At 35.7% G+C, this 23,879-nt stretch overlaps 1 long non-coding RNA gene across 1 annotated transcript in view; it reads left to right on the forward strand.

The window, feature by feature from the left end:
• The first annotated feature begins 628 nt into the window (after nucleotides 1–628).
• LOC117796464 overlaps nucleotides 629–23,879 on the forward strand; it is a 42,066-nt gene continuing 18,815 nt past the window's right edge. The window contains exons 1-2 of the long non-coding RNA XR_004620991.1: nucleotides 629–705; nucleotides 20,695–20,832. This is a non-coding gene — a long non-coding RNA (uncharacterized LOC117796464). The remainder of the gene's footprint in view (nucleotides 706–20,694; nucleotides 20,833–23,879) is intronic.

Consider the following 23,879-nt stretch of genomic DNA (forward strand, 5'->3'; position numbering starts at 1 on the left):
TACATTTAAAGTGGCTATCTGTTTGGACCAGCTACAATTTGAGGGCTCAATAAGCACATTTGTTAGTAGCTACCGTATTGGACAGCATAGAGTCATACTTCGTAATTGCCCCTAATGGGACAGTGTGATCCTTCACTGACTAAGAGTTGCTCCTGAGGGAGTTAATTTCTTCTGGCAGGCTGGCATTCCAGCTAAGCTTGCTTCTGTAGCCAGAGAAAGGCCTCAGGCAGAGAGATGCCAGTGCTTGTGCTAAAAAGCCATTAGGGGAACAGTCCAACAAGGTAGCCTCTGCAGAGGCCAAGGGACGTGGTCGCAGTATCAACAGTGTTCGGTCTGTCCTTTTGAAACAGTAGCTGGCACTGTTCTATTCCAGGGCAAGTTAAAAATGGCTAAACTGCAGATCAGGAAAATTACTGAACAAATGTTCTTTCTTCTCCTCAACAAGAAAAGGGTCTTGGCTCATGAATAGGAAATGAAAATGTACTGAGTTTTTTTTCCTTATACTCTCTACTTTCCCCATTTCAAGCCTGCAGGTAGATAGAGACCACTTTCCTCAGGGAAAGTTAGTGATAGGTCTGGAAATAGAAACCACTTGGCCTAAGATTTTGCTGGCTTTTGTTTTCTGCAGGCAGGAACACCTGGAGGGGAGAATGCTGTAGTGGAGGGGGAAGAGAGGCTCACATAGTGAGAGGAAGAAAGCTGGAGGTGAGTAAGTCTGCAAGTATGGGGAACTTAAGCCCCATTCAATGGTGGTGCCTTGTTGTGGGAGGAAAGGTAGGATGGCAGGATTGCAAAAGAATGACTCTCAGGGCACCTAAGGTGGGAGGACCCCAGGTTTGCCAAGATTTCATTGCCTTTAAGCCTGGCACAGAAGTCAAGTGCCCATGGGAATCTCTGCAGTGATGTACCAAAGATTAGATGGGGCCTTTCTGGAGATTTCTCTGGGTAAGACTTCTGGACATCTGCAGGGCCCTGGACCCTAATAAATTTGGATTCAATTTTTTTCTTTTGGATTTGATATTTAAAGGTATCAACATTATCTTTTAAAAGCTTTCAGGAGGTTTGCTGGAAGTATAGGCAGGATTAAAAAAATTTTAATTTTTAAAAATTCTCTCCTTTCAAATTTTCTGTCTTATTGAGAATTTTTGTGAAAAATGTTTTTTCCCCCCATCTACTTGAGAGCTTCTGTGAAAGGCCTGATTTGCCATACAGTTCTCTTATAAGGTTTCCCTCCTGATTTCTGAAAATCCACAGGGAGTAGGTCCTTGTTTCACAAACCTGTCCCAAGAGATAGAATAGCACAGTGGTTAGGCCCTAAGATATTTAAAATTTTTTTTTAAATTTAAAAAATTTTTAAGATATTTAAAATTTTTTTTAAATATCAGATTTTATGAAACCAGTATAAAAATTTCACTTTTCACACTCTAAGGCTGTCCCTATATATCTGTTTTTCTGGCTTCCTATTTTAAAAAAAGAACATTTTTATTTCAAATAGTTGATATTCTCACACATGCATACATGTATAATGAATTATACACTCCAAAAATAAAAATAAGACCTTGAGGCAGTAGCTAAAAAATTACATATGCATTTTAAGCAAGTTGAGAGAATATTTAAGTAGAAGCATCCTTATTATTGCTGCTATTTATGAATTCTAAAATTTTGTTTTCCTTTAATTTTAAATAAACATACTTTCAGGCTTACAATCTATAAGAATAGTGCCACAAATTTGTATATGTCTTTAAACAAGATTTCTCACATTTAACATTTTGCCACACCTGCTTTATCATTCTCTCTCTCCACATACACAAACATATGCACACACATCTCTCTCTCTGTCTTCACCACCTCCCTTTTGTGTGTGTGTGTGTGAGAGAGTCATTTGAGAAGAAGCTTTAAAAATTGTGTCTTTACCCTTAAATACATTAGCATTTATTTTCTAAAGACAAAGATATTCTCTTATGTAACCATAACATGGTTAGAATAGGGAAATTAACATTCACAAAATACTACCATTTTATCTATAGACATTAGGCAACTTTTGCAAATTTACCAGTCCTTGATGGCAAAAGGAAGTCCTAGATCATATGTTGCTTTCAGTTGTCTTGTTTCTTTTGTCTTTCTAGATCTAGAATACTCAGTTTTTTTTTGTTTATTTGTTTGGATTTTTTTTTTCCTTTTTTAAGATTGACATCTTTGAAGAGCATGGGCCAGTTATTTTGTAGAATGCCCTTCAATTTGGATTTGCCTGATGTTTTTTCATGATGAAATTTAGGTGATGTGTGCATTTTGGTAGGAAAGCCCCAAAAGTGATGATGTGCTTTTTTTCCTCAGTGCATTTTGTTAGGAGGCACATGATGTCAATTCCACTGAGTCTTATGAAATAAATATCAGCTAACCTGTGTTTAATCTAGTGATATAGAGACTTACATTATGGCACAACTTTTGTTACATTGTCCTTAATTGGTAAGAAACAACTCAGGCGCTGATACTTTGAATAGCACTCTTAGAGTCTACATTTGTTTATTATATTCCCAGTGTCCATTTCTCAACTTGTCTCTTTCACAAGAGACTTTAATTTTCTCTCTGGGGTTGCTTCTCAACCTGAGGAAACCAACTCCATCCCTTTACCCAAGCAGAGGAGCATGTGAGTAAGGTCAATGCAGCATTGCATTCCCCTGCAGTCAGTATTGTTTCAAGGATAAGATGTTACCAAGGCAGTCTTATTATAGGATGGAGGCCAACCTGAGATCAGTGGTGGCCAGTGAAGGAGGGAACAATTGAACAACCTAAAGAGAACAGATACACTACTGACTTTACAAATGTGGAGATTAAGTCTGATCTGAAACCTGCTTATGAGCTGTTTAGCAGCCATTCTAAACCAAGGTTTATACTATCTTCTATTTTTGATTGTGAGGGATGCTATTGTCAGAACGTTTGCTACAGGCATTTAGTTCCTAAAGCTGGGGACGGTAAATATTTTGTGATGTAAAGAATAGCTGTGAATAATAAGGAATTGTCTTAGTTAAAATGCTAATAAGATTTCCCAGCTGAGAATCACTTTTAGTGTTTTAGGTTTGGATTGGAATTTTTACTTATTTTGAACTGAAGGTATTCTGTGCAGGGATTATGTATGGGTACCTCTGGACAGTGTGTTTATAACTAGTGTCTGTTTTGATGGTCAGGGCTTATTTTGTCCTAGTTATTAAATGTTTTGCATATTACCCCAGAATTCCCTAGAATACCTCTACGTACTGCTATGTCTAGGGTGAGGCTTAGTGCTGAGCTTCAGTATTTTCAATGAACTCTTCCCCAAATCCTAATTGTATCTGCAAAGTCCAAATGAGGGAACTTCTATCTTGGTTTCCTGAGTTTATATTCCAACCTGTCTTCTTACTGGCTTAAACTCTATCCTCTTGGCTTGGTCTCCTAGACCCTTGGCAATTTCCTCTTCCCAGAAACTAGAGCCCAGTCACCATCATCATGTCAATGATTGGAGGACTCTCTTGATCAGGTATCCTGAGAGTACTGCATTTTGCCTATCTCTCAAAAATGCTCCCAGTAGACATTGTTGTAGCTACACAAAACCACCTGTGGAGCTCCCTACAGTAAGGATGCCATCCTTGACTGACTGTGAGCTTGTTAACCTCATCTGGGTACTGAGATTTGGTCTGATGCTTGCCTCCCACCAGGAGGCCAAGTCCTGCAGCACATTTAGTACATCCAGTCCGGCTCACTCCAATCTTATGCTGCTTTTTCTGTGTTTGCTCTACCATGCCTCATGCCTCACAGGTTATGACGGTCTCCTCAGGAAATAACTAAGGCTCTTCACCCTTCCAAGCCATTTTATTCTTCATCAGAGATAAAAGTGGAGAGATTCTTGGGTAGTTACTGGTAGTAGGTAACATATTAAACTATAGAAAGGAGATGTAAGACAATTATCTAGGTAGAGAAATTTATGTTCAAAAACTAATAGAGGAAAAAGAGGTGAGGTTTACTTTATTTATAGTTACTAAAATTAGCTTCTTATATTGATATTGTCATTGAGTGTTCCTAAATATTTGGTGAAGAAGGTTCCTAAATATTTGCTTTTAATCTGAGGTATTTTTTTATTATTTATTGAGGTATAATTGATAAATAAAATTATAAGATATTTAAAGTATACAACTTACTGTTTTGATCTATGAACACACTGTGAGAGGATTTCCCTTTTGAGTTTATTAACCTATCCATCACCTCACTTATTTTATTATTTTTTTTTTTGGTGACATTTAAGTTTTATTCTCATAGCAAATTTCAATTATACAATACATTGTTCTTGAATTTTTTTTTTAGTGTAGTCTCTACAACTAATGTGGAGCTTGAACTCACAACCTCATGGTCAGGAGTCACATGCTCTACTGACTGAGCCAGCCAGGTGCCCCACAATACAGTGTTACTAACTGTAGTCAGCATGTTATACGTTAGATCCTGATACCTTATTCATTTTATAATGGAAGGTTTGTACCCTTTGCCATCCTCTACCTATCTCCACCCCTCAGTTCCTGGCAACACTTTTCCACTCTGTTTCTATGAGTAAGACTTTTTTTTTTTTTTTTAATTCCACATGTAAGTGATACACGTAGTGTTTGTCTTTCTCTGTCAGGCTTATTTTACCTAACTAATACTCTCCAGGTTCCTCTGTGTATTCCAAATGGAAGGATTTCCTTCTTTTTTAAGGCTCAGTTATACTCCATTATTGACATATGCCACATTTCCTTTATCCAGTCACTGGACACTTAGGTTGTTTCCATACCTTGGCTATTGTAAATAATGCCCCAATGAACATGGGGGTAAAGATATCTCTTTGAGATAGTGATTTTGTTTCCTTGGATGAATAACTAGAAGTGAGATTGCAGGATCATACAGTAGTTCTGGTTTTAATTCTTTGAGGAACCTCTGTACTGTTTTCCATAGTGGCTGTTTAATTGCCAGAGGTGTACAAACACCACCCTTTACACCATATCCCTGTCAGCATTTGTTGTATCTTGTCTTTTTGATAATAGCTACCCTAACAGGTATGAGGTATTAGGTCATTATGGTTTGGTTTGCATTTCCCTGATGTTTAATGATATTCAGCACCTTTTCATGTACCTGCAAGCCATTCATATGTCTTCTTTGGGAGAAATGTCTATTCGGGTCTTTTACCCATTTTGCTTTTTTTTTTTTTTAAGCTATTGAGGTATATGAGTTCCTCGTATATCTTGGATCTTAACTGCTTATTGGCTATATGATTTGCAAGTATTTCCTCCCATCGTATTCTATAGGTTGCCTTTATTTATTTATTTATTGGCTCCATACTGGTCATGGAGCTCAATGTGGAGATTAAATTCATGACCCTGAGATCAAGACTTGAGCAGAGATCAAGAGTTAGACACAACCGACTAAGCCACCCGGGCACCCCTACTTTTTTGTTTTTACTGATGGTTTCTTTTCCTATGCAGAAGCTTTAGTGTGATGCAGTCCCACTTGCTTATTTTTGCTTTTTTTTACCTTTGCTTTTGGTGTGAAATCCAAAAACCATTTGCCACATTCAAAGTCAAGGAGCTTACATACGTATATTGTTTTCTAGGAGCTTTATGATTTCAAGTCTTATGTTCAGGTCTTTCATCCATTTTGAGTTGATTTTTGTGTATAGGATAAATTAGGGATCCAGTTTCTTTCATTTACATGTAGCTATCCAGTTTTCCCAACCTTTTAATGAAGAGGCTATTGTTTATTTTGACTCCTTTGTCAGAAATTAATTGACCATCTCTGTAATTATTCATTTCTGGACTCTGTATTCTGTTCCATTGATCTATGTGTCTGGTTTTATGCCAGTACTATACTGTGTTGATTACTATGGCTTTGTGATATAATTTGAAATCAAGAAATGTGATGCCTCCTGCAGTATATTTTGTTCTTCTTCCTCAAGGTGCATTGGCTATTTAGGGTCTTTTGTGGTTTCATACAAATTTTAGTATTATTTTTTCCATTTCTCGGGAAAATTTCATTGGAATTTTGATATGGATTGCATTGAAAGTGTGGATTGCTTTTTAACATTTTAACATTTAACATTTTAACTATATTGATTCTTGCCATCAATGAATATAGGATATCTTTCCATTTATTTATGACTTCAGTTTCTTTCATCAGTGTCTTATGGTTTTCAGGGTGCAGATCTTTTACCTCCATGGTTAAATTTATTCCTAAGTATTTTATTCTTTGTGATGCTATTGTAAATGGGATTAATTTCTCTTTCTGATAGTTGATACATAGAAATGAAACATTTTTGTATATTGATTTTGTAGACTACAACTTTACTAAATTTGTTTATTCTAACAGGCTTTTGGTAGATTCTTTAGGATTTTTTATATATGATATTATGTTATCTGCAAATGGAAATGATTTTATTTTTTCCTTTTCCAATTTGGGTATTTTTTATTTCTTTTTCTTGCCTAATTGCTCTGACTAGTACTTCTAGTACTATCTTGAATAAAATTGGCATTCTTGTCTTGTTTCTAATCTAGGAGGAAAAGTCTTTAGCTATTCACTATTGAATACAATGTTAGCTGTGGGCTTGTCATGTAGGCTTTTATTATGTTTACATATGTTTCCACTATACCCAGTTTATTGGGTGTGATATCATGAAAGGATGTTGAATTTTTTCAGGTGAGTTTTTGCATTTATTGAGGCAGTCATATGATTTTTATCCTTCATCTTGTTAATGTGATGTGTCACATTGATTTGTGGGTGTTTATCCATCCTTGCAACCCCGGAATAAATCCCACTTGATTATGGCATCATATGATCCTTTCTATTGTTGAACTCTCCTAATATTTTATTGAAGATTTTTTCATCTATGTTCCTCAGTGATATTAACCTGCAATTTTCTTTTCTTGTGGTGGTCTTGTCTGGTTTTGGTATCATGGTAATGCTGGCCTTGTAACATGAGTTTGGAAACGTTCCATACTGTTCTATTTTTTGGAAGAGTTTGGAAAGGGTTGGTATTAGTTCCTCTTTAAATATTTGGTAGAATTCACCAGTGAAGCCATCTGGTGCTGGACTTTTCTCTGTTGGGAGGTTTTTATGTAAAAATTCAATCTCGTTACTCATAATTGGTCTGTTCAGATTTTCTATTTCTTCATGATTCAGTCTTGGTAGGTTGTATATTTCTAGGAATTTATCCATTTCTTCTACATTGTCAAATTAGTTGGTGTATAATTGTTTATAGTAGCCTCTTCTGATACTTCATATTTCTGTGGTATCAGTTGTAACATCACTTCTTTTATTTCTAATTTTAATATATTTGAGTCTACTTTTTTTCTTGGTAAGTCTAGTAAAAGTTAGTCTATTTTGTTTATCTTTTCAAAGAAACCAGTTACTATTGTCATTGATCTTTTCTATTTTCTTTTTAGTCTCTATTTCATTTATTTCCAGTTTAATTTTTGTTATTTCCTTTCTTCTACTAGCTTTGGGCTTAGTCTTTTCTTTTTCTAGTTCTTCAGTGTGCTTGTCCTTCTCTCACAAGCGCTCCAGTTTGACAGCCATTTGTGCCTCTTGATTCTCTTTGTTGGCTTCCATTTTGTGGGTCAGCTTTTCTTGTGCTGTTTTACTGAAGTTGTTCTTTTCTTCTGTTGCTTTTTGAAGCACTTCTTTCTCATGTTCTCGTTTCTCAGCAAACTGCTTCAAGACCTGAGCTTCATGGGACTTGCTTTTTTCTTCTGGAGCTTTTAATTTCTTTTGATTTCCCTCCAGGGAAAGATCCTTCTTCTTTGGAGGGGAAATGGGGAATTCTGGGATGGATTCTTTTGGTTAAGGGCTGAGAATAAACTCAAAAGCTTGGCCTGAGGCCTGCTTCTCCAGTTCTTTCACTGGGATCTCAGAAAAAGCCATGGTGAACAGCAGACAAGAGACAGGCAGTGCATTCTGCAGATTCCACTGGCGAGGAAGACCATGCTTAGTCCGAGCTGCCTAACCATATTCTCCAAGATGGTAAATTTGATGTTATGCATTTTTTATCACAATTTTAAAAACTTTAAAAATATGATGTAGTTTTTCAACTGTGTGTGTAGATTCTGATGTATTGATTAAGGATATGCCACAGCTCATTTCGTAAATCATTTTAACTATGAAGTCACCTTCAAAACTTTATCTGTTTCCTTCCACTAGTAGGAAGTATATAGTCTTTTTTGCAGAAGAGAAAATGTAAACACAAACAAGCAAATCCCTTTCTCTTCCATGTGGTTCATTTCCACATCGCTTTAGAAATTGACTTAACTAAATCAATCCCCAGCTTTTCCTGACTCCATTTCCTTTAAGCTTAGCTTTGAAAGGGTCTGGAGAAGGCATATGAAAAGGTCAGAATCTATCTATTGCTCCTTACCCCATTAGAAAATTTCTATCACTATGTGTGTGCCCTTCCATTATAGGTACAGTACAATTTCACAAGAGTTGATTTGTGAAGGAAAGTGAGGAATAAAAAAGAAATGCAAGTTGAAGGAAACAAAATCACATCTGATATTTAGAAATATTTAGAAGGTTTCTCACAACTATTTTATTTAACATGTTTTCTTGACCTTACTCAAGTTGCTTTTCCTTTATTCTACGCTGGAAGATGACTTCATCTTTACTTTGTTCCTTCCCTTCTTTTAGTTCTTTTATGCTTTATTTATTCATTCATTAACTCATCAGGCATTTGGTGCCTTATCATCTTAATGAGTTTCTTTTAGGTCTTTAGTTCTTCACAACAACCCTATGACATAAGGCGGTCTGTAGATGCAATGTTACACCAGAGAGGAAGAAATGACCAGAGTTATTCTACTGTCAGTAAACTTGAGGGCCTATTATCTGTTTATTATCACATGTACTCCAGTGATTGCCCTCTTCTGGAGTCGATACTTCTCAATTTTCATAGGAAGCTATATTAGAACTATTTCGTTAGATGTTATAAAAGGTTAGAGAGTATGAGGCAGTAGGGAGAGGGTATATTTGTAGTCTGCCAGTAGTGTTTGATCTATCTCTGGTATTTAGAACAAATAGACAATAAATCTTTTTAGTTATTAGGGATCAAGTAACATTTCTTGAATGGCCAATGATGCCATCTTGTATATTGCTATTTTAACTAAGATTCCAGAGTATGAAGATAGAAAAGTTTTTTGAATGTCTATTGTTGCTAGGCATAGTCCTTTTTTCCTTATAATGTTATGATGTATGCATAATTTATAATCCTCTTTTATGTGAATAAGAGAATTGAATTTGGGTAACTGGCTCAAGGTCATCCAACCAGTAAGTGAAAGACAGGGGATCTAAACCTAAAATAATCTGTCTCCAAAGTGTCTCTAAGCTTTCTATCTTGATGATTGGCCAAATTTAAAATACTTACTAGCTACAATTTTATCTCAAGAGGAATAATTTTATGTACTATACCAATTTCACTTCAGGCATTCATAGATTGGCACTTTTAACCCTTTTTCTTGACACAAAGACATTTTCTCTTCATAAAGACATTTGCATGAAAATGAGCTAATCCATGTTGTGGTCCTTTATCTGTTTAATCCACATTATAGTGGTTTATCTGTTCACATTTTCCTTATTTCTTACCTGAAAGCATAAGCCTTGATGTGCTGAAAGACGACAAATAAAGAATTTGATCAAAAACCAGAGGAGAAAGCTGGAGCTAAGAGTCCCTGGAAACCAAAATGTGTTGAGTCAAGAGGAATGACATTGAAATGAGTAATGGTTGTTTTCACTGACAAGCACAGTCTCTGGGCATCTGCCTGTGGTGAAAGACATGGTAAAAGCAGGGACATTTTAAGTTTGTTAGTGTGCAACACTTAATGTTTGGAAATCGTGCTCTACGTCACGTGAAACATTCCTAAGTGTACCCATATGTCTCATTAAATGTAATATCTGCACAGTGAACAGGATGTAAATGCTTTTTATAGTTTCATTTTTGAAATTGTTTAGTTCTGATTTCTAAAGAATCATTGTGCTTACTAGAGAATTATTTTGAAATGAGACAATCTAATCTGCAAATTGTTCTGGGTCCTTAAATTGTTATTAGTATTAAATTTAACAATATATGAAATAAACATAACGTTTATTTTGTGAACATTTTTTTGTTTTGTGTTTGGAGTCAGTAACTTTTGTTTTGCAAACCAGAACAATGCTTTTTTAAAAGGATCTTTATTGATATATCATTTACATACAATTCACCCATTACATTGTACAGTTCAGTAGATTTTAGTATATTCACAGATAAATGCTACAGGCACAACAGTGGATTTTACAGCATTTTCATCACCTCGAAAAGAAACCCCATCCACTTTAGCTATTACCCTCCCTACTTGTTTCCCTTCACTCCCTCTTTAGCCCTAGGCAACCACTAATCTACTTTTTATCTCTATAGATTTGTCAATTCTGGATTTTCTATATAAATGGAATAATATAATATGCAGTCTTTTGTTACTGGGTTCTTTTACTTAGCATAATGTGTTCAAGATTTATCCATGTTGCAGCATGTATCAGTAGTCTATTACTTACTATGGTTGAATAATAATTCCATTGTATGGATAGACCACATTTTGTTTATCCATTCCAGTTGGGACATGTGAGTTATTTCCACCTCTTGCCTATAGTGAATGGTATTGCTTAAATATTTGTGTACAACTACTTTCAATTCTTTTGGGTATATATGAGAAATGGAATTACTGGATCATATGGTAACTCTGTGTTTAAATGTTTGAGGAACTGGTATTCCAAAGTGGCTGCAGCATTTTATTCTTACCAGCGGTGTATGAGAGTTCTAATTTTTTGCACATCTTGTCAACACTTGTTATTATCTGGCTTTTGATTCTAATGTTCTAGTAGGTATGAAGTGCTATTTTGTGGTTTGAATTTATATTTCTCTGATAACTAATGATGTTGAGCATCTTTTTATGAGCTTGTATATTTTCCTTGGAGAAATGTTTATTTAAATATTCCATCTCCTTTTTTTAAAAAAATGGCTTGTCTCTCTAGTATTGAGTTGTAAAAGTTCTTTGTATACTTTGTTTTTTTGTTTGTTTGTTTCAAAGATTTTATTTATTTATTTGAGATAGAGAGCAAGAGAGAGCATGAGCCAGACAACAGAGGGAGAGGGAGAAGCAGGTTCCCCACTGAGCAGGGAGCCCGACTTGAGCCTCAATCCCAGAACCCTGGGATCATGACCTAAGCCAAAGGCAGATGCTTAATGGACTGAGCCACCCAGGTGCCCCATGTATACTTTGGATACAAGTCCCTTATCAGATATAGATTTATTTTTTTGTCCATTTTGTGGGTTGGCTTTTTACTTTCTCAGTGGTATTCTTAGGAGAACAGACATTTCTGATTTTGATGAAATTTAGTGTATCTACTTTTCTTTTGTTGCTTATGCTTTTGATGTCATATCCAAGAATCTTCTCCACATCCAAGGGGACTTATGCTTTGGTTTCTTTTAAGAGTTTTATAGTTTTACAATTATGTTGTTGATCCATTTTGAGCTATTTTTTGTATATGGTGTGGGGCAAAGGTCCTATGTTTTGCATGTGGCTATCCAGTAATTCCAGCTCCACCTGTTGAGATACTCTCTATTAAATGGATTTGAAGCCCTTGTCAAAAATCAGTTGGCAATAGACACATGATTGTATTTCTTTACTCTTAATTCTATTCCATTCATCTATCCATTTATCCTTTTGCAAGTACCACATAGTTTTGATTACCATTGACTTGTAGTAAGTTTTAAAATCAAGAAGTGTAAGTATTCCTACTTTGTTCCTCTTTTCCAAGATTATTTTGTCTACTCTGGGTCCCATGTAATTTTGTATGAATTTTAAAATCTGTCACTTTTTACAAAGAAGTTAGCTGAAATTCTCATAAGTATTGTGTTGAATTTGTAGGTCAGTTTGGGGTATATTGCTATATTAAGTCTTCCAACCCATGATCATGGATGTTTTTTCCATTACAATTGATTTTTGTATATTATCTTTGTATCCTGAAAACTTGCTGAATTCATTTTTTTTAACATTTTTAATTTAAATTCAGTTAATTAGCATATGATATATTATTGGTTTCAGAGGTGCAGATTCATCAGTCTTATATAATACCCAGTGCTCATTGCATCACATGCCCTCCTTAATGTCTATCACCCAGTTACTTCATCCCTTTACCACCCTCCCCTCCAGCAACCCTAAATTTGTTTCCTATGATTAAGAGTCTCTTATGGTTTGTGTCCCTCTCTGGTTTCATCTTGTTTTATTTTTTCCTCTCTTCCCCTATGATCCTCTGTTTTGTTTCTTAAATTCCACATCAGTGAGATCATATGATCATTGTCTTTCTCTGATTGACTTACTTCGCTTAGCATAATACCCTCTGGTTCCGTCCATTTCATTGCAAATGGCAAGGTTTCAATTTTTTTGATGGCTGCATAATATTCCAGTGTCTGTGTGTGTGTGTGTGTGTGTGTGTGTGTATGTGTGTGTGTGTGTATACCACATCTTCTTTATACATTCATCTGTNTTCATTGCAAATGGCAAGGTTTCAATTTTTTTGATGGCTGCATAATATTCCAGTGTGTGTGTGTGTGTGTGTGTGTGTGTGTGTGTGTATGTGTGTGTGTGTGTATACCACATCTTCTTTATACATTCATCTGTCAGCGGACATCTGGGCCCTTTCCAAAGTTTGGCTATTATGGATATTGCTGTTATAAACATTGGGGTACAGGTGCGCCTTTGGGTCACTACGTTTGTATCTTTGGGGTAAATACCCAGTAGTGCAATTGCTGGGTCATAGGGTAGCTCTATTTTCAACTTTTTGAGGAACCTCCGTACTGTTTTCCATTTCTTTTAGTTTTAATCGTTTTTTAGTGCATTCCTTATGATTTCTTTGATTAGAGATCATTTTACTTCTTCTTTTCCAATCTGGATGAATTTTTTTTTCTTTTTCTGATCTAAATTGCCCTGGCTTGAACCTCCAGTACAATGTTGAAAGAAGGCCATTCTTGTCTTGTTGCTGATCTTAGGGGGAGGACATCTAGTCTTTCACCCTCTCATGTGATGTTATCTATATGTTTTTTTGAAGATGGTTTTATCAAGTTGAGGAAGTCCCTTGTATTCCTTGTTTGTCTTGTGTCTTTAGCATGAAAAGTTACTGGATTTTGTCAAATGCTTGTGTTTCTTTAGATAATCATGTGATTTTTATTTTTCATTTTATTGATGCGATGTATTACATTAATTGATTTTCAGATGTTAAACTAACCTGGCATTCCTGGGGTAAATCCCACTTGGTCATGGTGTATAAGTTTTTAAAAAATAAGTTAACGAATTCAATTTGCTGGTATTTTGTTGGGGATATATGTTTCCATATACATAAGAGATATTGGTCTGTAGAGTTTTGTTTTTTTTTTTTTTTCCCTCGTGATGTCTTTGTCTGATTTTGGCATCAGGGTAATACAAGGTGATAGTTAGGAAGTGTTTCCTCCTCTTATATTTTTTGGAAGAATTTGTGAAGAATTGGTATTAATTCTTTGTTTGGTATAATTCCCTAGTGAAGCCATCTGGGCTTGGCTTTCTTTGGGTAGGTTTTGGTTGATAATTCTTTTCCTCAATTATTATAGATCTTTTGAGATTGTCTTTTTCTTCATGAGTCAATTCAGTAGTTTGTGTGTTCCTAGAAATTTGTTATTTCATCTAGGTTATCGAATTTATTGGCATACAGTTGTTTATAGTATTCCTTTATTTATTTATTTATAAAGATTTTATTGATTTATTTGAGAGAGAGAGTGAGAGAATGAGTGAGGGGAGGGAAAGAGAAAAGCAGGCTCCCTGCTGAGGAGGGACCCTGGGATCATGACCTGAGCCAAAGACAGATGCTTGACAGACTGAGCCACCCAAGCCACCCCATAGTATTCCTTTATAATACTTTTTTTCCCTATAAGTATGGTAGTAATATCCTTTATTTTGTTTCTGTTCTAGTATTTTAAGTTTTTCTATTTTTTTCTTGGTTAATCTGTTTATAGGTTTGTCAAACTTGTTGATCTTTACAAAGAACCAGGTTTCATTTTTATTGATTTTGCATTATTGTTTTTATATTCCCTATTTCATTAATTCTTTCTCTAATTTTTATTAATAATTTTTATTTTTTGCTTCCTTTAGATTTAATTTGCTCTTCTTTTTCTAATGTTTTAAGGTGGAAGCATAGGTGTATTATTTGAGCTCTTTCTTCTTTCTACATATAAGCATTTGCAGATATAAATTTTTCATTAAGCACTACTTTAGATAAATCCCATAAGTCTTGTATGTTGTGTCTTTATTTTCCTTCACCTTGGAACATTTTCTGTTTTCTTATTTGATTTCTTCACTGACCCATTGATTATTCAGGAAGTCTGTTGTTTAATTTCCACATATTTATGGATTTTCCTAATTTTTTTTTCTGTTCTACTTTCATCCCATTTCGATTGGAAAACCTACTTTGTATCATTTCTGTCTTTTTAAGTTTTTGAGATTTGTTTTGTGGACTAGCATATGATCTATCCTAGAGAATCTTCCTTATGTGCATAAGAAGAATATATATTCTGTCATTGTTGGGTGAAATATCATATAGATATCTGTTAAGTCTAGTTGATTTATAATGTTGTTCCATTCTTCTATTTCCTTGTTAATCTTCTGCATAGCTGTTCTATCCATTATTAAAAGTTGAATATTGAAGTCTCCAACTATTATTGAATTGTCTTTTTCCTTTCATATCATTCAGCTAATAACTTTTATAATCTCAATTTTTTAAGGCACTCAAATATCACAGACCAAGATCACTATGCCTCTGGTGCTCAGTGGGGAAACGTGCAAGGTAAAAGGTCTCGAGACCACTGATAAGGTCTGAATGTTTTGACAGATATGAACTTATTTTGTCAAGATTATTTACTCTGGATTTGGATCCAGACCTCTGGATTTCCAGTGATCTAATTTCCAATGATTGAGGATGGTGGCTAAATTCTGGCTGCAAGAAGAAGAGAAAGAGAAAGATTTTTTAGCTTACCAAATGCCAGAAACAGGGAGAAATTCAATTTATGAACTGGGGGTAAAAAGAGACTGATTTCTTCCTTAGATATTATGTGTAGAGGCAACAAAACAAGAAAAGAATAAGAAATTATCACAATAATGTAATTTATTGTTTGGGAGTAAAACTGAGTAATTCACGAAGAAACTGTATTTGTTTCCATTAAATCCACTTACCTTCCAGTCACTATTGCTGAACTTAGATTCTCAAGAGGTATGATAATGAAAACATCCCTGGTCAAAGACATTCTTTATTTCTAAACAGGACTTCTATCCTGAGTCTTTTTCCACTTTTCTTTCCGTATGAGTGAGGCATAGTTCCGTCTTTTATGACTATCCCTTGAAATTACTATAAGACCTAGGTCTGGGCATCCAGGTGAGGTCCTTTCTTTCTTTGGGGGTTGTCCTCTTATCCCCTTAGCTAACTATGGTCAAAGATGTCCCAAAACAAAAGGCTGGATCCCCAAATGTTTGCCAAGAGAAGAAAAATTGCAGGATGTAATGCCATATTTCTGTGATCCTTTAATTCCATCCACAAAATGTTCCATCTGTTTATACTGAGGAAGAGAGTGAGTTCAAGGCATCATTTCATAGTGGCCTTACTGTGTATCCCTAACATGACATTGTGCCTTGATACATGACAGAACCTTTGCTTGCGGCATTTGAAGTGGGAGTGCTGCCGATGATTGCTTTGTCACTAACTCTGGCAAAGGGTCTTGTGGAAAAATACTGTGGATCTTATGAATTTCTTTTTAATATGTTAGTGTTTAAAAATACAACTATAACCAATGAGTAATAATGCTTAACAGACTTTAACTTCTTAGTAATAAACAATATTTAAGCTAAAAAAAGTCTATTAAGAGTAGAATATATGACAAGTTAAGTTTTGACTAGAAGTTACTGTGAAGTAAAGACCTAAGTAATGAGGCCCTACTTAGGGTGGGCTGGTCAGAGAGGGACACTACATAGAAATATCTGGCCCACCTGGAGACATTAAGAGGGTTTTAAGTGCTTAGGGTTCTTCACAAAGTGACAGAGTAGAGAGTAAGTGATGTTTGGAGGGCGCCAAAGAAAACTTTTCTTTTTCCTAATTTGCCTTCAGCTAACTCTGCTCTGTTAACATTAAACTGGGCATCACCAATTTCTGGATCTTAAGACATATAAAAGTAAAAAAGTTACGTATTACCTAATTAATTTTTAAATAACAGCATTTATTATTTTGGGACACTTTCTCAGATTGCATCAACCCATGACAGCAAGTAATGGTGGACATTTATCACTTTTAATGATCCAAATGAGTACTCCCTGTACTTCCTATACTGTTCCCCAGAGTTACTCAGAATAAATCCTTGGGAATGCAGAAATTCTATAGAACATTTACTTTGAGTTGCTTGTAGGACTTGCTGGTTTGAGCCATAAGTCTTCAGAAACTTAGCAATCTTTATAAATAGTTTTACTACCCCAAGTGAAGCAATAATTCCAGGAGGGAATGTCCTTTTGGGGATTCTGATTGCACTCAGAGTTGCCAGAGAGGTGCTATTGATCATAGAGATTAAAAAAAAAGAAAAGTAAAGCTCTGTTCCTGGAGCCCCAAGCTCTGTTAGAACAGGCTGTCCTACATCTAGAGACCCCAAGAAATGAAAGACCAGGCCTTTGGGCATTGTCTCCAGAGTCCTAACCTGTGTTAAGACTGAAGGAGTTAAAGATTATCACAGGAAGTGTATGTGGAACTGTAATATTGTGTGCGTGTTGGAAGGAAGAAGCAAGAAGGAAAGAAAGGAGGGAGCCAATTCCGGATCTTGCATGAGTTTAAAGCTTGAACCTGTATCGAGCAAGTTAAAGCCAAATTCTCAATCTCAAAATCTCAAATGCCCTTTGAGTCACTCAGGACTTTGCTTATAGAACATCAAGAATAAGACAAAAGAAATCCTCAGGCACTGCACCTGCTCAAGCTTCATTCTTGTTTCCTCATATCTAAGATCTGAGGGATTATTTTTACGCTGGGTTAAGGTCTAGAGTAGGTGTAGGCCTGAGCTTCCTTCCAGCTGCCGCTCCTGGGCTTCTTTCACCCATCCTTGCTCTTGGGTTTCTCTAGATGTTACTCTTCAAGGCAGTAAAGAGAGAACTGATCCCTCTGGCTTGATTTGTAATCCCTTTGTTTCTCCCTGTGAGAATCAAATGAGGGGAATGAACTTTGATCCCCATTAAAAATCACTTCCTCTCCCCTCTCTCAACCCTCCCTTCCCTACTGACCTTTTTCCACCATGGTGGTAATCATTGATTGTAATGTTGATGTAACAGTGAATACTGGAGGATCCCATTTCAGCACTGATGTACTGAAGGTCTTGTTCTTGAACTTGGATGAGATCAAGGGAGGCCTCTGCAAGGTCATGTCTCTGTTGCCATAGAAACTGAGAGGAGAAAGTTGTTTGAAATATTAACAAAACAGCAGTTTGGAGGTGATATATTTTTTCTCATGTCATGCTTTTAGGAAATCATAGTATTCTTATGCTTTACAGATGAGAAAATTGAGTCTCAGCCAGATTAAGAGACTTGCCTGAGGTCTCAAAAGGCACAACTCGGGCTTCTTGACTGGACTAGTTTTCTTTCCACCATGCCATGGCTACTACTAAACAGTTTATTATTTTATGTTTTATTTATTTTTATAAAAGGTTGTGACCAAGGAAATTCCCCCACCATAATGTCTGAAGTTATCTGATTCAGGTTAGAAGAATGAAGTCTTGGGAATATTTCCTAGTAGAAAAAGAAGGGAGAGGAAGAAAAAAAAATTAGATTAGGTATTCTATATCAAGGACTATTTATAATAAAGAGCTGGTAGATACCACGTGGTTGTTTTATTAAATACAGAGTGAATTTAAAGATCTACAGGGACTCACTAAAACTGTTGTGTCATTGGATTAGAAAAGAGCACTCACATGAATACAGGGTGTTTTTCGGTTTCTTTTGATCTTATTTTGGTTTGTCAAATACAGTACCTAAATGAACAACTTCTGGTAAATGACTTGTAAGGAGTAGGGTGTAACAAATGATGATTATGAAAAACATCCTTTAGTAAGATGAGTTTAGGAGCACTGCATATGCGTATTTGTCTTTCTTCTCTCCCACAGCCCACTTCCCTTCTTCACCCTGAACTGCTGTCCAAAGGGCCAGAACCAATATGTATTTCTACTAATTGTATATATGTATACTACTTTCTTCACTCTCTTGCTAACCCTGGGTCCTATTAATGCCTTTATAAAATTTTAGCACTCAAATATGGTAAAATTAAATCTTAATTTACAGTTTCCTGAGTACTAATAAGGTTGAGTCTATATTCTGATAATAGTAATAATAATTAATATTTATTGAGTGCATATACCATGACAATTATGAATTAGAATATCTGATCCTCACATTGTAGATCAAAAGACATAGAAGGATCAATGACTTGTCCAAAGTCACTCAGCTAGGAAGTGATAACCTAGACTTGAATCTAGATGGTCTGAGTCTAGAGCCTCGTACTCTTTAGATTATGAGTTATGTTACCTTTTTCTTCATACCTTTATTGTTCATCTGGATTTCCTTTTATGTGAATGATCTGTTTTTCATATCCCTTGTCTTTTGCTTTATTTACATAGCCACTTGATGATGAAATTTTATTACCTAAATGAGAGTGATTTTTTGTTGCTGTTGCTATGTTTCCAATGCCTTGGACCTGTAGCAGATCAAAAGAACCAACTTGTAATAGATCAACAGGAAATGACCAGTAATTTTTAGAAATTCTTGGACTTGTAAAATGATGTAGCAAACCATTAGGGACTATCTTATGTTTTGTTTTGATAATGGAGAAATTTCTGTGTCTTCATTTTCAGTGCCTCAAAATAGTAATTTAAAATGGTTATTATGTTTTAAAAATGAATATTTAGTGGTTAGGCCTACTTAAGACATTCCTAAATTAAGCACTTAAAAAACCCTACTCAATTTTATTTTTTTCCAAGGAGATGTAGTTGCCAAGAATATTTTAATCTATGAGAATATTGCACAATTTTAATTGGCAGAAAACATTTGTACCAACCAAGTTAAAAATTGCTTGAGAGAAGCTTCCAGTAAAATTGTCAATCTGAGATGTTGACTACTTTTTTCCCTGTTGAAATAGTGAAGGTCACACATTCAGTTAGTATGTTTTGGTTAGTTTTACAAAAATGAATACAGACCAACTTCTGCTCTTTCTCTTCATTTTTCTGGATTAATTTGTTCACAGAGTTTTTGCCTATCAGTTAAATTCTTTATTTAATTGCTTTTTAAAGGAATACAGAAAAGTGATCAGCTTGACTTCAGTAACATAAACTAGCCAGAATAAACACACACACATATATGCACACACTTACTCACCGACACACACTGCCTTGTGTTTGAAACCAAGTGAATATTTCAAATATTGTTCTCAGTTGTTTGAGTCTAGAATTATATGACAACTGAAATTATTCTATTAAAACAGGAAGTAGAATGAAACCAATGCTCAAATATTGGCTAACCATGGACATTTCTTTGGAAATGCTTAGCTCACATTGTTGCTATTATGTTTGTGGTGTGCCTGCCCTAAGTACAGGTGAAAGACGGAAGGATTTGCTTGGCTGGTATCGCCAACACTGGATGTTGGCCCAAACTGAGGATGGATCTCCTTCCCATTCCTGAGAATGGCTATACAGGCAGAGTCCCCTGGGCTCAGGCCACCCCTTTCCTTCTATCTACTCCAGCCTAGGATTGTCTCACCCTGTGTCTTTCTTTTTCTCTTGCTTTTTCAAAAGCATCTCTTCCGTTGCTCATTTTCTTACTATGTTTTAATGTAGATTCTATGGAAGCAAGAGGAAAAAGGTTGAACAGAGGTAGGAAAAGAGTAAGCCTATAAGCCACTAAAGTAGCTGCTGTTTCCTTTCTTACCCTTGTTCTCTTTTAGCCCCAGGACTGGTTCAGATTGTTGGAATGTTTCCCTTCATTTCTCAAAACCTACCCCTTTTCCCATTTAGCTTCTTACAAAGAGACTATGTCCCATATGCTCTTATGAAATGCTTTAGGATTCTTCTGAACATAAGGCATATTTTACTGCATAACCCTGCCCTTACCACCTATGTCCTCTTCATCTTTTCTACTAGCATTGAAGCAGAAAAATTAGAAAAAAAAAAAACTAGGTATGTAGCAAGCAGTCTTTTAAGTCACATTTTGATTTATTCATTTATTATTTTTTAGCTTTATTACAGTATAATTGACAAACTTTTAAGGTATTTGAAGTGTAAATTACGGTGATTGATATACATATGCATTATGTAAGTCACATTTTATCTTTAAATCACATTTTATCTTTAACTATTAAAACTGTGAGAAAAGCCACAAAAATAGTTCTAAGCCTGCTTTAAGAACAAGAGAAAAGGGTAAATGCTGTGAGATTGCTGTTTCTCTCATTTGGCCTGAGAAAAACCTGAGGCAGAAACAAAAGACATAGTATCAAAAGTAGAAGTAACTTGGCTAATTCTTGAGGCTTTCAGGAGATAAGGAAGGGGTGACAGGGTACTCACCAAGACGATGGCCTTATGTATCATTATTCCAGTTCTCAAGAACTCCACCAAGCCATGTTCTGTTGGAGCCCCTCCCCAGGACATGAGAACTGCATCCAAAACTTGGATTTGGGGTGTGAAGAGGTCTCGGGGAACAAATGGATGGAACCACAGGCGAGTCTACTCTGTTGGTATGTTTTGTTTGGTGAATATGCTGGTCGGGTGGCTTGCTTCCTTCCTTCCTTCCTTCCTTCCTTCCTTCCTTCCTTCCTTCCTTCCTTTTTCCCTTCCCTTCCCTTCCCTTCCCTTCCCTTCCCTTCCCTTCCCTTCCCTTCTCTTCCCTTCTTTAATTTGAAGGCTTTCAGGTGTGGAGTCTTCAGTTTACCACTGACGCCACCACTGCCTGTTACTAAATACACAACAGTTTCAGTTATTTATGTTGGCTGCCCAATCCTGAAGACATTCATGATCCTGATTACGACCCCGTAGCTGGAAATGAAGTATGGGGAGATGTGTTTTTACTTCTTCCTAGGAGTTTGGTAGGGTGAGGCCTATTATGGCTAAATCTTAGGAGAAAGGGGAAAGGGCTTCTCCAAAGCTCTGTAAATGTTTTTATTTTATTTTTTTAAATTCATTTCTTTTTTTTTTTTTAAGATTTTATTTATTTATTCGACAGAGATAGAGACAGCCAGCGAGAGAGGGAACACAAGCAGGGGGAGTGGGAGAGGAAGAAGCAGGCTCATAGCAGAGGAGCCTGATGTGGGGCTCGATCCCATAACGCCGGGATCACGCCCTGAGCTGAAGGCAGACGCTTAACCGCTGTGCCACCCAGGCGCCCCTAAATTCATTTCTGAAGCTAGCTTCATAGATTGTATTCTCCACCGTTGTTTACCTTTTTAATACACAGACCTTCATTTTGTTCCATACTGGCAGTGTTCATGCTGAAATGCTGAAAGCAGTTGCCTACAGGAATGTATATATTTACATTTATGTATTTATTGTTCTTTTGAAAAACCAATAACAACAAAATAGAGCAAATTCTGACACATACGTACACCCACATAAAAGTTAAAAATAGAACTATCCTGCAACCCAGCAATTACACTGCTAAGTATTTACACAAAGAATAAAAAAAAATACTGATTCGATGGGATATATGCACCCCTATGTTTATAGCAGCATTATCTACAATACCCAAATTATGGAAAGAGCCCAAGGGTCCATTGAGGAATGAATGGAAAAAGAAATTGTGGCATATTACTCAGATATCAAAAAGAATGAAATCTTGCCATTTGCAATGATGTGAATGGAGCTAGAGTGTATTATGCTAAGTGAAACAAGTCTGTTGGAGAAAGACAAATACCATATGATGTCACTCATATGTGAACTTTAACAAACAAAACAGATGAACATGGGGGAAGGAGGAAAAAAAAAAGAGAGGAAGGTAAACCATAAGAGAGACTTCACTATAGAGAACTAATTGAGGGTTGCTGGAGGGGTGGTGGGTGGGGGATGGGCTAAATGGGTGATTGGGATTAAGGAGGGCATTTGTTGTGATGAACACTGGGTGTTGGATGATGAATCACTAAATTCTACTCCTGAAAGTAGTATTACACCATGTGTTAACTAACTAGAATTTAAATAACAACTTAAATAGCTCAGCTGTTTAGTTGAGAATTCATTTGTTGAAACAAAAGAATTCATTTGTTGAAAGTTGTAATTTTAAATTTAATTTATTCACAAACATTGCCTATAATTTTTGATATAATGAAGCAAGAGTATTACTGTAAGGAATTTCTGGCTTTGACCTCATTCTTTCCATACCTGGCAATGTATTCTATTTTCTCTTTGCTGTTGGCTTTTATTGGTAGTTTCTGTGAATAGTGTGACTATTTGGCTATAAAGAATCAAAAACTAAAAGAAAAAAAAANAAGTTGTAATTTTAAATTTAATTTATTCACAAACATTGCCTATAATTTTTGATATAATGAAGCAAAAGTATTACTGTAAGGAATTTCTGGCTTTGACCTCATTCTTTCCATACCTGGCAATGTATTCTATTTTCTCTTTGCTGTTGGCTTTTATTGGTAGTTTCTGTGAATAGTGTGACTATTTGGCTATAAAGAATCAAAAACTAAAAGAAAAAAAAAAGACAACATAGAAGGGTCCAAGAAGAGGAGTCTTTTTTTTATTGTTAATTTTCCTGCAGAATCAACCAACCAGTGAACTGTCTTAACTTCATTTCTGGGGAGGAGTTGGGAGAGAGATAGACGTAGATTGAAGAAAAATATCTGATAAAAATAAATCAACAAATTTAGTATTTGGAATGAAAATGAAATTTAATAAAAGTGTTTGTTGTCATGTGAATGAGAGTCTACAGAAATGAATAAAAACTGAAAAATGGTTACAATGGCAAATGTTATGTATTTTACTGCAATTAAAAGATGGAAGGAAAGAGAAATCAGTAAGAAGTGAGAAAAGTTATGAATTGTAATTTGATAGGAGAACTTTAGTTTCTGAAGATTACAATGTTAAGTATGAGAATGGCTATTCAAATAAAGCTAATTGGCATGTGTAAAATCTTCAATGTCAACTACAATTGAGTTTGGATATTTTTCCCCTAGGAACTATGATAATAGTTTAATCAAAACAGCAGGACCAGCAAAGCAAAGGAATAGAAACAAAACTTGTGGCAGAGAATATTCTTGGAAATTGATACCTTTCGCTAGCATCCTGTGCAATTTGAAAGCAGATGTTTTAAGTGGATGAAGATCAATTAAGTGTCTATTAAGAAGCTGTTTTAGGATATTGTATCATTAAGTAATAGCAGTTGCTGATTTTCTTAATTGCAAGTAGGAAATGTGAAGAAGAAATTGGAGTAAAGGGGACATCTTGGAATTATATAATTGACCTATAAAACCTCTATAGTTGTTATAATTCTTTGTAGCTCATTGTACTTTTTAGAATTTCAGTGGTGGGTGTTCTGGGCAGCTCAGTCAGTTAAGCGTCTGCCTTAGGCTCAGGTCATGATCCCAGGGTCCTGGGATCAAGTCCCTCTTTGGGCTCACTGCTAAGCAGGGAGCCTGCTTCTCCCTCTGCCTGCTGCTCCCCCTGCTTGTGTGCTCTCTCTCTCTCTCTCAAATAAATAAGTAAATAAAATCTTAAAAAAAAGAATTTAGCTGTGCTTATCAGTAAGGAGAAGAAACTAAGACAAGGAGGAACCTGGACAGGAAAAACA

The sequence above is a fragment of the Ailuropoda melanoleuca genome, chromosome 2 (genome assembly GCF_002007445.2).
Source record: "Ailuropoda melanoleuca isolate Jingjing chromosome 2, ASM200744v2, whole genome shotgun sequence".
NCBI lineage: Eukaryota > Metazoa > Chordata > Mammalia > Carnivora > Ursidae > Ailuropoda > Ailuropoda melanoleuca.